Raw genomic sequence first — 15623 nt, 5'->3', positions numbered from 1 at the left:
ATAGTGCATGGTGAGAGATATAGGTCTAGCTTTAATCTTTGGCAAGTTGAAAGACTTAATTATTTCATTCTAATATTTTAAAATGTACTATATTACTCATATTTTGAAATCAATGACAAAAATATGCCTTGCATTACATCACTAATACTTAAAATTATATTTTATTTATCTTCAATATCTGTCTTTTCTAGAATCTCATTGGTAAATATTCCTGATTGTCTTTATTTAAGATTAGGGTTAAGAATTTAATAAATATTTATTGTTTGATGTATTGTTTGGGCTCTTCTGTCATCACATAAAGGGCTTAGTAATTTCATTTATTTATGGAGTCTTTCCACTCTCCATTCTCCAGGGATTTTTAACTTAGTTTTAACTTATCCTCATTTATTTTTATTTTTATGATTTAGGAAATATTTTCTATACATTTTTCTTGGCAAACCCATCAATAGTATGTATGACTTTTTAGAAAATATTTAACTTAAAGAAATCCTTTCCTTTTAATTAAATTAAAGCTGATTTATTTTCTTTATTGCATAGAGTTCAAAACATTTATATTATGATATCACATAAACATACTGTAGTCTATTGATCTATAGGAGCCATTCTGATTAAACTGTATGTCTCATAGATATTGGATAACCATGCAACCCTGAGCAAGGGATGGGTATGTGAGGAACTTGGGCCATTGGTCAAGACTTGCACACAAATTACGCAGATACTCTCTTTTACTCTACCCCTCATTCTCAATACACAGGACATTGAAATGTTAGGAGTGCCCTCACAAGGAGGAATAATTCATGAGTGCGTGATTGTGTGTGTGTGTGCTCGTGTGTATATGCATGTGCAATTATATTAGAATTAAAACTATTGCTTTTTTAGCTATGGGATGTTACTTTGTTTGGTCATTTTCTCTCATACCAGGGTTGTTTTATGTGTTTTCCTAACTGTTCTGTCCGTGGATATGCACTGAAGCTTTGTTGTCTGAGTAGCTCACTGAGAACTTAAACTGAGCCAAAAGGAGTTAAGGGAACACAATTTAAAAGGAAAAACAAGTCATTTTATTTCCAAAGAAATAGGAAAGGAGAGAGAGCACAGAAAGCTACCCGGTGAGATGTAGGCAGGGTGCTTCAGAAAGGCTAATACCTGTAACCTTTATCTTCAGCTTTTTTTAATCAAAATGACTCTCTCCTGCAGGTACATACCTGGAACTTGTCACAACCTGATTGATTCTCCTGATTGGCATAGATGGATCCCAGGCCCTGAACCCCACCCTGAGGTTCCACTGTCTACATACACATTCCTAGGTGGTCCAGCTTGTCCTTATCAGGGCCTTATCTCTGGAATTTATAGATTGGTGAGGAAGAACTTTACTTACAAGTTCTGGTTAGTGTTTAAGTATCTAGGGCAGTAATATATTGACCATATATATATATATATATGAGCTATGTACTCCCCTTTCCCTTTCAAATCCTTTAAATTTACTGGAGGAGGGGACAGGAGACTAACCTGGCTATGGCACCTGTCTATCTGCCTCAGTGTTCTGTTTTTGAGCTATCCCATGTTTGGTTAATTGTTCCTTCCAGCAAAGCTTTAACTCTTTCTATTCAGGATTAGCCAGAAAACCTAATGACTCCCTTCCCTGCCTATAGACCCCAGCATAACATTTGTCAGATACTCACATCTGCTAGTTTATTAGTTGGGTTCAAATTCCCCATATTTTTTCTCATTTTCCATTGATAGTCTTTTCTCTTTTTACTCCTTCTATTTTCATATTCTCTCAAATATTCCCTCCCTCCCTTTTTCCTATATATAAATATTCTCATTCAGGCCTATTTTCTTCCTTTCTCACCTTGTTACTCTCTCTCTCTCTCTCTGTTCCCGGGTAGTGAATTTTTCAAAAAAGTTCAAAATTACATGTTTATATATTGAGGTTCAGCAGATATTGTCATTTTTGGTAGTTATTATGTCCTAAAAAAAGCAGTGCTAATAGTTCAACCTCGTGCCAAAATTGAGAACCAAGGAGTGGACAGCATGCTTCCATGCTGAGACACCACAGCCTAAGACACATCACAACAAAGCCACTTACTTAAAAGATCTCCACACAGTACATCTTCTACTTTGCATTCCAAGTGATCTTCAAATTTCAGCTCACACACACACTAAAAAGAATCATCAGAAAATAAAGAAACAGTATGTTTCTCAAATTCATAAATCCCTGTCAAAAACTGATCACACTAATATTGCAGAGAAATAAATTTTTAAAAATGATAATGAAAATAATCAGTTACCAAAGATGGTAAAAATAAGAAGCTGAATTAATCAAATACTTAAATATTTATTGAGATCAAAGAAGATACAATAGAGAACTGAATGAATCAAGGAGGAAATCATGGTACAACTTATGATAGAAAGCATTGGTAAAAATAGAAATTCTGGGAAAAGAACTAAGAAACCCTAGAAGTCAATCCTTAAATAGTCAGATGAAAAAGTCAATGGGAAATCTCAACAATAGTTAAGATGAATACCAAGAAACAATATCAGAATTAAATGACAAAGTGGATGCACTAAAACAATGACACAGTAAGAGAATAAAGAAAGAGAAGTAATGAGAAGATTGAGAACCCCTTGAAAAATCTCAAAGAATAAAATGAAGACTCAAGTAGGGTGATAGAGTAAAGGCCAATGGCATAGAAAACCTATTCACTGGAATAGTAGGAGAAATATCTACTGGGGAACAAAGGGAAATAAACATGAACAAAAAAGAAACTCCTCATAGCACATCATACTCAAATTGCCAAAATAATTAGACATAGAAGATTAAAAGCAGATACAAAGAAATGCAAAATGACTTAGAATTTTTAACTCTGAGGGAAAAACAAAATTTTTTCAACTGAAAATATAAAATCCAGAGGGGCTTGAGTTGATGTGCTTCAAGCCCTGAAGAAAATAATTACAAACTTACAGTGCTATACTTAGGCCAGTTGAAGGAAAAATAAAGACCTTCAAAGATAAGTCAAAAGAAGTACTTATTGAATAACAAGTGCTACAAAAATTGCTCAGGGAATTCTCAAAACAGATAAAGAGGACAGTCAGAATCATGACACTAAGGGGAAAAATAATCTATTTGTGGAAATATGTTAAAAAAAAGAAATACCTTATATGAAACAAACACTAGAAAAAGAACAAAATGAAATAAATTAATATAAACCATAAACAATACTCATTGAAATTATCTTATGTCTTTGGTAAATGACATAAAATAACAGAGTGGATCAAAACACAACATCCTAATATATTTTGCCTGAAAGAATCACATGTGGTCCAAAAAACATTGATTGTAAGGAAAAAGATACCTCAGTCAGGTTAAATAATGAAATGTCTGAGCAGGTATGAGTAGATCTGCCAAAGTAATCTTCAAAGAGAAACTATTCAGTAGAGACAAAGAAGACCACTGCCTATTGGCAAAGGGATCAATTTACAAAGAGACAACCACTGTAAATATGTATGTACCCAACATTGATGTACCCAGTGTTACAAAACCCTTCATGATATAAAAGGTCACATAGAATTCAAGGCAATAATTGTGGATGTCTTCAGTACCCTACTTTCACAAAATTAACATAACAAATAAAAATTAGAGTTAGAGTATACTATAATTCAAATTGACTCAACAGAATACTACAGAGATTTTCATTTAAAAAACAATGTTTCAGATTCTTTGTAGCATCACAGGGAAATTTCTCCAAAATACACAGTATTTTAAGCCCACAAAGCAAGTAATATTGAACTTAAAATATTATAATAATCACAGGTGTCCTAAATATCACAATATAATGCATCTATAAAGCAACAGCAAAGAAACCACAGAAAAAAGACTACCACAGTGAATGAAAATTACTCTACTGATTAATCAATGGGTCCCTGAAGGGATGAAAGGAGAAAATAAAAAATGTCAATACTTAAATGATAATGGAGATGAATTATCAGAATCTGAACTACATAATGAAAATAGATCTAAAGGAAGTTTAGAGGCATGCCTATGTTAGAAAAAAAGTGATCATAAATAAATAACCTAATGATGTAACTAAAGTTACTAGAATAACAAAAAGTAATCAAGCTTATGTCCAATGGATAGAAAGAAATATATACATATGAGAGATGAGGTTGAAGAGATACAGGGATGGGGTACGGAGGTTACATAAAAGAATTATGAGATGTTGTGTATGTGTACCATCTCCCTGAGATTAAGCTAATCATTATGTACTACAAATATGTACCAATAAAAATATAGAAATGAAAATTAGGAAAAATAGATAAAGATAATGGAAGTGAATAGAACTCAACTGTTCATGAATTGACATCATTTACATTATTAAAAGCACCACATCACCAAAAATGATCTAGAGATTGAATGTAATTTTTACTAAAATATCACCATTTTTCACCATTCTAGTTAAAACAACACTGAAAATCATATGGAAATGCAAAAGATACAGAAATGCACAATATTCTTAAGCAAAAAGAATAATTCTGAGGCATCACACTACTTCATTTGAAATTAAAATGCAGTGCCCTGGTGGAAAAACACACATATTTAATGCTGACACATAAAAAAATATGAAGACCAGTGGAAAAAGATAGAAAACACAGAAACAACCACATCCACTGCCAGACATCTGATTTTTAACAAAGGGAAAAAAACATATTTTGGAAAAATGACAGCCTCTGTAATAAAAGCCAATGGAAGCCTGGATATCCACATGCAAAAGGTAGAGATAGTATCTCTATCTAAAAGCCTGTACTAAAATAAAAATGATACCAGATTAGATGTAATCCTGGAAACTTGAAAATTTCTGGAAGAAAAATTATAGGAAACCCCAGGCATTTTAGGCACAGACACAGACTTTCTAAGTAGCACCCAGCTTGTGCACAGAAATGGTGGTAGAAGAACAGAGAGTTATTTCCAGGTTATGAATTATTTTAAAGGACAGGAGTTTTACTGCATATTGCCTTTAGAAGTTGAAAGTTAATTGATACAGCCAGTTTTCAGGGTGAAAGCAGATCCTAAGAAGTGTTATTAGAGGAAGGTTACAGAGATGTTGCTTCTGAGTCCCTTCCCTACTGCCTAATTTTAAAGTTCTCAGTCTGCCAAAGAGATGTGCTTTGTGATGCTATGTTCTGATCAATAATAATTTTCCCACGTGGAACTTCCATGGAAGTTTCTCAAATATAGAGGGTTGAACATTGGGTACAGGTAGGAGAGTGGGGTTAGTAAATGGATGATAAACTACTCATAAAGGGACTAGGGAAGAGATAGAAATGAGAATAAGTAATCACAAAAGAACCACTATCTACTTAATGAACTTTTAAGGCAATCATGAGTTCCAGGCACATGATAGAACTCTGAGGCTGATCAGACACATTATCTAGCTTCATGAACTTCAGAGCAGCATACTAGTAGATCTAAATTTTAACAAAAACTCACAACCAAAATAAAATTAAGCTGCTACATGGTCAATGAGACATTGCATAGGAACAGTGAAAATTAAATTATTTTCTAAATGAAAAATTGACTTGCCCTTGAGAAATGAAACTTCATTAAATTGAATGTTGAATAATCTCATTATTTTACCTTATTTTATATTAATCTAGAAAATAACATAATAAGAAACTGACTTTCTCCAACATTTGATTTTTGTGGTAGACAAATAAAAATAGATCCTTGAATTTTATTGTAAGTAAACTGAATATCAATACTTAAAGAATTTGTTATTAATACTAACCAGATTCTTAAATATGAGATCATCCCAGTTTCTCATTCTCCTTTCCTATTACCTAGATAAAGTTTGTTGGGCTTAATGTCAAAGAAGGACACACTAATGTTACACAAGACAGCATTGACTAAAGCATTTCCTGAACTGCTGCATGAAAAAGGCTAGAGAATGAACCCATAATGCTGTACAATTTTTGAATTTCATAACACATCAATATGCAGAAATATTGTATAGTTAGGTTCCAGAAAACTCTCTTTAAAATATTATGATCTGAGATTTAGCTATTACAAATTGTACCCAATATAAACATGGGTGGACATATATTTCTGTGGTATGATGCTTTTAATTCTTTTGGGTGATATGCAGCAGGGGAGTAGCTGGGTCAAATGGAACCTCGAATCCTAGTTTTTTGAGGAATCTCCACATTAATTTAAACAGTGGTTGAACCAAACTAAATTCCCACCAACACTGAAGAAGGATTCCTTTTTCCCCACAACCCTACCAGCACTTGTCTGGGAAATAGCCCAAATGCCCATCAACTGCTAACTGCACAAAGAAGGTATTTTTTATTTATAAAATGGAATACTACTTAGCCATAAAGAATGATAAACTAGAGGCATTTATAGCTGAATGGATGCACATTGAGGCCCTAATCTTAAGTGAATTAAATAGGGCACACATGTAAAACTACCCAATAATTTCTCTACTGTGAGTACCTGAAAGTGTAGATGAGGACCAAAGTGTGTAATAGATAATGTGAAGTAGGAAAAAAAGGTCCAAAGGTGAAGAGGAAGTAGGGAAGGGGGAGAAGGAGAAAGGGAAGAATGGAAAGAAAAAAATATGAGAAAATAAACAAAAAACAGAAACAAAAGATTTTTTTCTAAATAGGGAAGTGTGTAGTGGTGAAAGGGAGAATAAGGGAATGAGAAAAAAGAAGAGCCTAGATATATCATGTAGAGGTACAAATTCCCAATGATAAATGTGATCATAATATATACCTAAAATGTACCAATAAACAATGAAAATAAATTATGATATGGGAAATGAATTTGAAGAAACAATGATCCTGATTAGTTTAGTTTTCATTAAATAAAATTGTGGCTATAATGTAGTCAGTGCTGTATGGCTGAAAATCAAGTTGCATTAGTTTTAAAGAAATTTTGCATATACATTCTGCTGCCAAACATTGCTTCTTTCAATAAAGATGTGTAAATCCATTTTCATATCACATACTACCATAAGTCTAGATCATTTTACCCTTACTATATATTCCTCCTTGTATTTTCTCAAAGTCTATGCACCAACACTTGTGCAATCTTTATGACTGAGGGATGTTCATCACAAAAAACTTCCTCCCTGTTCCTTGTAAGACACTTCTATCATGTGTTTGCTTCCTTGACACCTTTCTATTGAATTCTACCTTGATCACAATGTTTCTCACTGCTTCTTACTGCTGAAACTACAGAACCCAATTTACCACTATGTTCTTTCACATAAAGTTTCTTCAACTATAGTACATTTCATGATCCAATATATTGTATCACTTATTTTTGTATTTTTCTACATTGAGAGGAATCTATCATCTATGACTACTACTATTGTCAAAACCAGATCCCCAGATCATCTTTTGAATCCTTTCTTGATCTATGAATTATTTATACCAGTTGATGGCAAGTGTTCCATCAATTTCTATAAGCTTGCAAAGTTTAATTAAAATGAGTCATATTTTCTACTCATGATGGAATGGAACATAAAATCAGTATTTCAGAGATAAAAATCAGTTAACTAATATGTATTTTGAAAATAAATTCAGAACTTCATATTCTCTTAAGCCATAAAAATGGAAAACACACTTTTTATTGTTAATGTACAAGAACACTAGAGATCCGAACTAAAACCCATAAGTGAAAAATACAATGACATGCACACAATGATGAAAATACTTTAATTTCATGAAACACATAAAAATTAAGAAAAGCAGCTACTAGAACTAGAGAGAAAAATAAATTCAACATAGTAAAGTTGGGGAAATAAAGTATAATAATGAAAAAATTATAATTTTTCCAAAAATTACATACTGCTTACCAAAAAATAAAAAGTAGCAAATTATTTACCACAAAGAAATGCTAAAGTGTTTTTTGATTGATATGCTTATACAGTTGAGTTGATTGCTACTCATATGCATAAATCAATTTATCATGATCCACCTCATAAATTTGTGTAAATATTGTCATTCATAAATGAAAATAAGATAAATAAACGTCTGATTCTTTAATGAGTCAAAGCTTAAAGGAGAGAAAAACTATTGTCACAATATTATGGAGAATGAGGAAAAGATAGAAAAAGAATAAAAGTAGGAATTTAAATTGTGATGAACTAGCAGTTAAACTATATGAATGTTTACACTGGAAGGGATTATAAATCCTTGGTTTGACTTAGTTGCTGCTGTGAAACAGAAGTTGCAAGAATTTCTCTGCCATCATAAGCAGTGACACATGGCCCAAATGTGCTTCAATGATAGAAAATCTTGAGTAAAAAAACCTTCCTCATGGCAATTTACAATCTCATGGCTATGGAGGTGATGTAGGCTTAGATATTCACCCTCAGGCTCCCATTTGGCTTAAACCTCAATGTTAGGGGTAGGGGTAGGATTTAGGGCTAGGGTGAGGATTGTTAAAGTTATGGCTATGGTTAGAGTTAGGATTTAGGTTACTTGGGTTATGGTTAGGTTTAGGATTAATGTTGTTAAGGTTACAATGTGGATGAACAGTATTGTCTTTCTACAAGTCCATCAGCAGTATAATACAGAATAAAAGTAGCTCTTATTCAACATGACAAAATTGCTCTTGAAATTTCTGTAACACTTTTTTTGTCAGAGGGTCACTTTTCTCTAAAAATCACAGTTGAATTTACAGTATTTAATCCAAGATTCACAATATCTATGTTTCTTGATTCTCATTATCCACTTTTTCCAATCCTGTTTGGTTCCTCTTTTGGGGCAGATAATATTTAATGAAATATTTCAGTTATTTTATTTTATTTTAATTAATTTTTATCATTTCAAAATATTTGACTTGATTATATATAATTAAAGCAAAGTTTTGTCCACTGAATTCATTACAAAATTTATGTTAGATTCCTTGCTCTTTGTCTTTCTTATCACTTTACTTTTCTAAAATGAAAAATAAAATCAAGTGCCATAAAAAAGGAAAACACATTCCACATGTACAGATTGTACTTGAAGCAGGTGACACTGGATAGTGGAGGTTCTCTCACTTCTGTGGGGCCTCAAAATGTGGTTTTATCACCTGCGAATATATGGTTCACTTATTGAAGAATGAAGTGCCATAGAATATGTAATACATGGAGGTGTTGGTTCTAAAAAGCTAACTTGAGCAAGAGGCCTGAACAGATATCATTGGTAAGTGTGCACAGGACCCTATGAAAAGCCCACCTGGACCAGAGCTTCCAGGGTGTGCACAGGTCCCAGCCAGAGCCCCTCCCAGCAGGCCCAAGCCAAAAATCCACCTGGAAAAATATTGCACAGGCACACAAGAAACAGCCAGAGGCCAGCCCAAATTAAATCTATGAGTGTGGGCTGATATCAGCAGTAAGCCTGAATGAACCAGAGTGGCATGGGTGCATACAGGTCCCAGCCAGCACCCTGCCCAGATCCCAGAAGCTGGGGTCCACAGGCCCCAGCTACCATTGCTGGGTGCATGCATACCCCAGCCAGAAGCCCATTCAGACACCAGAGACTCAGGTGCACAGCTCCCAGCCAAAACCCCTCCAAGGTAAGAGATAAGCAGGGGGGAAGGTCCCAGGCAAAGGCACACACAGACACCATCCCAAGTGTGCACAAGCCCCAGAGAGAACCATGCCTGCAAAATAGGACACATTAGGAATCCAGAAGGCCACCATCTGAACCCAGAAATCAGCATAGTGTTAAGCATAAAAGAAAAGGCCTCTTGGTAGCTTGCTGAAAATTTAAGACCATGGGGCTAGCAAAAAGTCACCTAAACAAAGGCTCAGCAGGCTGCATCTGTTGAAATGAGAAGACTCACAAACAAGTCTCAAAATCTGACTTCCAGATCACCTAAAGCAACCCCAATGGGCAATGATATGGAACAATCTGATACTCAACCACCTGGACTCCCTGAATTGGCAAAGAAGGAGGATCTGAATAAAAAAACAAACCAGAAATAATTTCTCAGATAACAACATACATTCTGTTCATATTGCAAGACATGATTAATAACTCTAGAGCAGACACAGATAAAAAATAGAGGAGCTGAAGAACATGATGGAATTCCAGCATAAAAAATAAATGGAATCCATAAAACAGATGCAAAAAGATATCCAGGAGATTAAAAAGTCCATTGAAAGTTTACGTAGTAGAATGAGTCACTGTGAGGACAAAATATCAGATATAGAAGATAGTGACCAAGAAAAGAAAAACTTCTTAGAAACAGTAAGAGATCATGAGAAATCCATCCAGTAGCTGCTAGACAATCCAAAGAAGAGTAGCATAAGACTGATAAGAGTCAATGAAGAAACAAGAGAGAGTGCAAATGACATTAACAAATCTTTTCACAGAGATAATGGCAAAAAACTTCCCAAGCAGAGGAAAAGAACTTGACATACAGATAAGTGAGGCATATAAGAATCCAACTAGCCATAATAATAAAAAAACTAAACCTAGGCATATAATAGTTAAGATTACAGAAACCCAATAGAAGAGCAAAATTCTACAAGCAGTTACAGAAAACAAACAAATTACATACAAAGGAAAGGCCATCAGAATCACAGCAGACTTTTCAACATAAACTCTCAAGGAAAGAAGAGCCTGGAGTGAAGCATTTCGAGCCCTGAAAGAAAACAATATCCAACTCAGATTGATGTACTCTGAAAAACTATCTTTCAAAATTGATGAAGAAATAAGATACTTTCATGACAAAGAGTACCTGAGGAACTTCATGACTGCAAAACTAGCATTCCAAAAAATTTGAAACAATATCCTAGGAAAAGACAATGAGAATCACAAAACGAAGATGCCCAGCAAAATGAATCCATCAGGAAAAACAAGAAACTAAATGTAAAGAGGGAGAATCCAACAAAAAGAAAAAGTCATGACAAGGATAAATCAATACATATCAGTTATAACCATCAATGTTAATGGTCTCAATTCATAATCAAAAGAAATAGACTGGGATAATGGGTCAAGAAGCAAGATCCAACAATATGCTGCATACAAGAAACACATTTAAGTCATAAAGAAACTCATAGACTGAAAGTTAAAAGGTAGAAAGCAATACTCCATGCAACAAGAATCTGAAAAAAAGCAGGAGTAATGCTTACTTTGGCAACACATACACTAAAATTTGAATGATACAGAGAAGATTAGCATGATCCCTGCACAAGGATGACATGCAAATTTGTGAAGCATTCCCTATTTAAAAAAACCAGGACTAACTATACTCTTTGCAGATCATTTGGATTTCAAACCAACATTGATTAAGAGAGACAAAGAAGAACACTACTTCCTTGTAAAGTGAAAAATCGAAGGGGAAGAAATGACAATCATAAATACATAGATGCACCAAATACCAGTACACCCAATTATATAAAACAAATACAAATGGACATCAAAAATCAAATATGCACTCATACAATAGTAGTGGGGGACCTGAATATACCACTATCACAAATAGATACATCAGTTCTACAACAAATGAACAACAAAATACTAGTACTCAATCAAATTCTTGAACAAATGGACTTAACAGATTTTACAGAGTATTCCACCCCACAAAAGCAGAATGCACATTTTTTTTCAGCTGTACATGGGTTTTTCTCCAAAATAGACCACATACTAGCTCATAGAAAATGTTTTAAGTAAGTATAAAGAAAATGAAGTTATCCCCTGTATATTTTCAGACCATAGTGTGACGAAATTGGAGATCAATAGCAAAAGAAATGGCAAGAATTTCAGAAACACATGGATATTGAACAACATACTTCTGAATAACCAATGGGATACAGAGGAAATTAAAGAAGAAATCAGACAGTTTCTATAATTAAATGGCAATGCCAATACCATATATTGGAATCTATGGCACACAATTAAAGCAGTCTTATGAGGGAAATTCATAGCAGTGAATACTCATATTAGGAAAACAGAGCGAACTCAAATAGACAACCTGATGCTGAACCTCAAGCTTCTAGAAAAAGAAGAGCAAGATATACCCATGGGTCATACAAAGGAGGAAATTATAAAGATCAAAGCAGATCTCAATGCAATGAAGACTAAGAGAATGATACAAGAAATCAATGAAGCAGAGTTGGTTCTTTCAAAAAATAAACAAAATTGACAAACCCTTAGCCAAGCTTACCAAATAAAGAAAAGAAAAATATACTATGTTACTTTAATTTTTAAATCAATGCAAAAATTATGCCATTTCTTATATCAATATTAGTTCAAAGTATTAACACTTTTCCTTTATATTTATATTTTTTAAATCTATATTTGTAGTTATTCCTGATTTTCTTTGTTATCATGGTTATGAATTTAATAAACATTTTTGTACAATATATTGTTTTGGCTCTCCTCTCATTACATAAATATCTTAGTAATTTTATGTATTCATGGGCTCTTTCCCCTCTACAGTTGTTTTTAAAATATAGACTTTTACCTTATTTTCATTCGTATGTATTTTGTGATTTAGAAAATATATTGTATCAGTTTTTATTGTAGTAGTTTTTGTTAGTAGAATCTGTAAGTTTGTAGACAATGTTCAAGTTAAAGGAATTCTTTAATTTTAATTAAAGTTAAATCAGTTTATAACACAGGGAGGAAAGCATTTATATTGTTTTTATGTAACCTTAGTATGTTATAGTGAGCTATTGATCTATTGGAGGCTTTCAGAGTAACCGCAGAAGCACATTGACACTGGGCATCCAAGCATCTGGGAGCCAAGCCTGGGAATTGAACCACTGGTGATATGGTCAGGACCTGCACACAGATTATGCAGATACTGTGTTTTCTGCTCACACTGGCTGCCAAGAGAAGAGGAGATGAGAGCAGCTGTGGTCACAAGGGCAAACCTGGCAGGGGACTGAGATCATCACAGAGTGGGGAGCTCAGCTCCAGACTGCAGAAAATGGCCTCTCCCACCTGGACAGAGGCTGAGAGGAGACACACGGAAAAACAATGGGATTTCCATGTTGCTCCTTCTATTAGCCCTTGTCCCAGGTGGAATTCTATAGGAAATACTGGTCTCCAGTTCAGATACCCCACAAGGAAGCAGAATCACTATGTGTGATTATGCAAGCATTATGCTATTGTGTGTCCACCTACAGGGTCTTACCTTGATTTGTTAGGATCTCTCCTGGCAGGGTTGTTTCACAGGCTTTCTATCATTCTAGCTAATTCTTTAACTGGATCCACTCTCCTCTACTCCTCTCCTCTTTCATTTATATTCCCTTCTTTTCTTTTCTTTATTCCTCCTCCTACACCTCTTGAGTATCCCCTCCCTCCCTCTTTTCTTCTTATATGTAAATGTTCTCATTAAGGCCTTTCCCTCCAGCCTATCCCACCTATATCCTCCTTCCTTCTTTCTCATCTTAAATTAGGAAAAAGTCTGGAAAGTTTCCCAAACAAATTATAAATTATATGTTGGTGAATGATTTGGTTTTTAGATATTGACATTACTAATCATTGTTCTCTCTTAATGAAAAAGTGTTAAGCAGCCAATCTCACAGAAAAGTTGTGCTACAGGAACAACCCCTAACTCTCAACCCTCAATAAAATATTTCAGCTTTACTATTATGTTTACCTTTCTTGTTATTCTTTTCAAAACAACATCTGAAGTGGCTATATATAACAAAGCAGATATTCTCCACCTAATAATTACCAATTTTATGGTAGTATCCAGGCTGGTTACACCTTTGTGCTTATTTTTCTTTTATAAAAAAATCAGGTACACTAAAATGATAAAATATATTACATGAATGTATCCTGCAGATAAAGCCATCCTGACAGACAAACCAGAATTTAGGTTCTGCCCCATTCCTGTGAGGCCTGAGGATGCCTATTCATCCTTTCAGTTCTGTTAGTGGAGACTGGAGTCCTGTCCAATGCATGAGACATGAGGGAGTTCCTTAATAATAGGCAAACATACGTAGTACTGCCAGAATTCATTGAGTCATAAAATCAGGATAAAATAGTCAATGCACTGTAGTATAATAACTATGCAAACTTAAAATTACACATCCAATTATATTTTTTCACCCTTGTTCACATTGGTTTTCATTCTAGAAACACTATGAAAAATACTGAGCCATTCACATAAATGAAAATATTTTTGAGATAGGGTAAGGTTTAAAATTTATTATTCAACAGATAAGTGCAGCAGGACACCATGGGTAGATGGAACTCCACCAATGTGCCTGGCTTCATCCTCATGGGGCTGACAGACTCTGCAGAGACACAGCTGGTTCTCTCCATGGCTCTTTCTCCTGATTTTCCTGATCAAGGTGCTGAGGAATGCAGTGATGATACTGATCATTCGCCTGGATCCCCAGCTTCACATCCCCATGTACTTTTTTTTTCACCCACCTGTTATTTCTCAACCTCAGCTACTCAAGTGTCATCACCCCAAAAGCTTACAGAAATTACTAACTTTCACCAAGAGCATCTCCTTCCTGGGCTGCTTCACACAGATGTTCTTTTTATAGTTTTTGTTCCAGCAGAATGTTTCCTTCTCTCCTTGATGGCCTATGATCTGCAGCTCCCTGCACAATCCAGTCCTTATATTCACAATACTGTGCTGTGTCCTGCTTGCTGGCTCCTACACAATTTGTTTTATGGAATCCACTGTGAATGCAGTTTGGATGAACAGACTGCACTTCTGCAACTCTAATGTCATCTAGCACTTTTTCTGTGACACATCCCCAATTTTAGCCCTGTCGTGCAATGACACTTCTAAGGTTGAAATCATTATATTCATTTGTGCTGGATCCACTATAATGCTGTCCCTCATCATCATATCTGTATCTTATGTGTCCATTTTATCCACTATCCTCAAAATTAATTCCATTGCAGAAAAAAAAGCCTTTTTCCATGTGTGCATCCTATCTCCTGGGAGTCACCATCTTCTATAGCAGTACAATCTTTGCCTACCTAAAACCAAAGACATCCTACTCCTTGGGAAGGGATCAGGTGACTTCTGTGTTTTACAGGATTGTGATCCTCATGCTGAACCCTCTCATTTACAGTCTCAGAAACAAAGAGGTGAAAAGTGCTGTTGTTAAGGTCCTGCAGAAGAGAGTGGGTGCTAGACAATTAAAATAAAGTGATGCTTGGTATTTACAATTTTCCACTTTTCCTTTTTTCTTCTAAGAAAGTCCTTGGTCTCATTCTAAAAAAAAAATGTCTTGTTTTCTTTTTTCCTTTTCAAGCTACTCTTTATTAACAAACATGAATTTGGACATTTTGAGAGTACACTGGTACTTACAAATTCACGGTATAATTTGGAGTCATTAATTAAGTGTTAAATCTAACATTTAAAAACTCTGTGTTGTTAAAGAAAACTATTGTGCAAAAAAGATTTTTTCCAATTTAATAAACTATATCAATATAACATTTCTCCAATCCTAAATTTTAAAATATTTTATAATGAAAAACCTCTTCATTTTTCACATTTCATTCTGTTTACAGTGGTTTTCAACAGCAATGTTTGGGTCAACTGCTTTTAAGTCAAGATTACTGCATTTAGATTCTACATCTGGTGCTTCTCTAGCATGTGACAATCGCTAATTCACTGAAATAATAAGGTTCTTTATGCCCAC

The 15623-nt window shown here is 34.4% G+C and overlaps 1 non-coding gene across 1 annotated transcript; it reads left to right on the top strand.

The window, feature by feature from the left end:
* The first annotated feature begins 11124 nt into the window (after window positions 1-11124).
* LOC147828852 (U6 spliceosomal RNA) lies at window positions 11125-11231 on the top strand. Its single transcript, XR_015450031.1, has one exon. It is a non-coding gene; the product is annotated as a U6 spliceosomal RNA (small nuclear RNA).
* The last annotated feature ends 4392 nt before the right edge of the window (window positions 11232-15623 follow it).

The sequence above is a fragment of the Heterocephalus glaber genome, unplaced genomic scaffold (assembly GCF_053883595.1).
Source record: "Heterocephalus glaber isolate CG9 unplaced genomic scaffold, H.glaber_assembly_v1.0 deba00000896, whole genome shotgun sequence".
NCBI classification, from domain to species: Eukaryota; Metazoa; Chordata; class Mammalia; order Rodentia; family Bathyergidae; genus Heterocephalus; species Heterocephalus glaber.
This window is presented reverse-complemented; position numbering and strand designations above follow the sequence as displayed.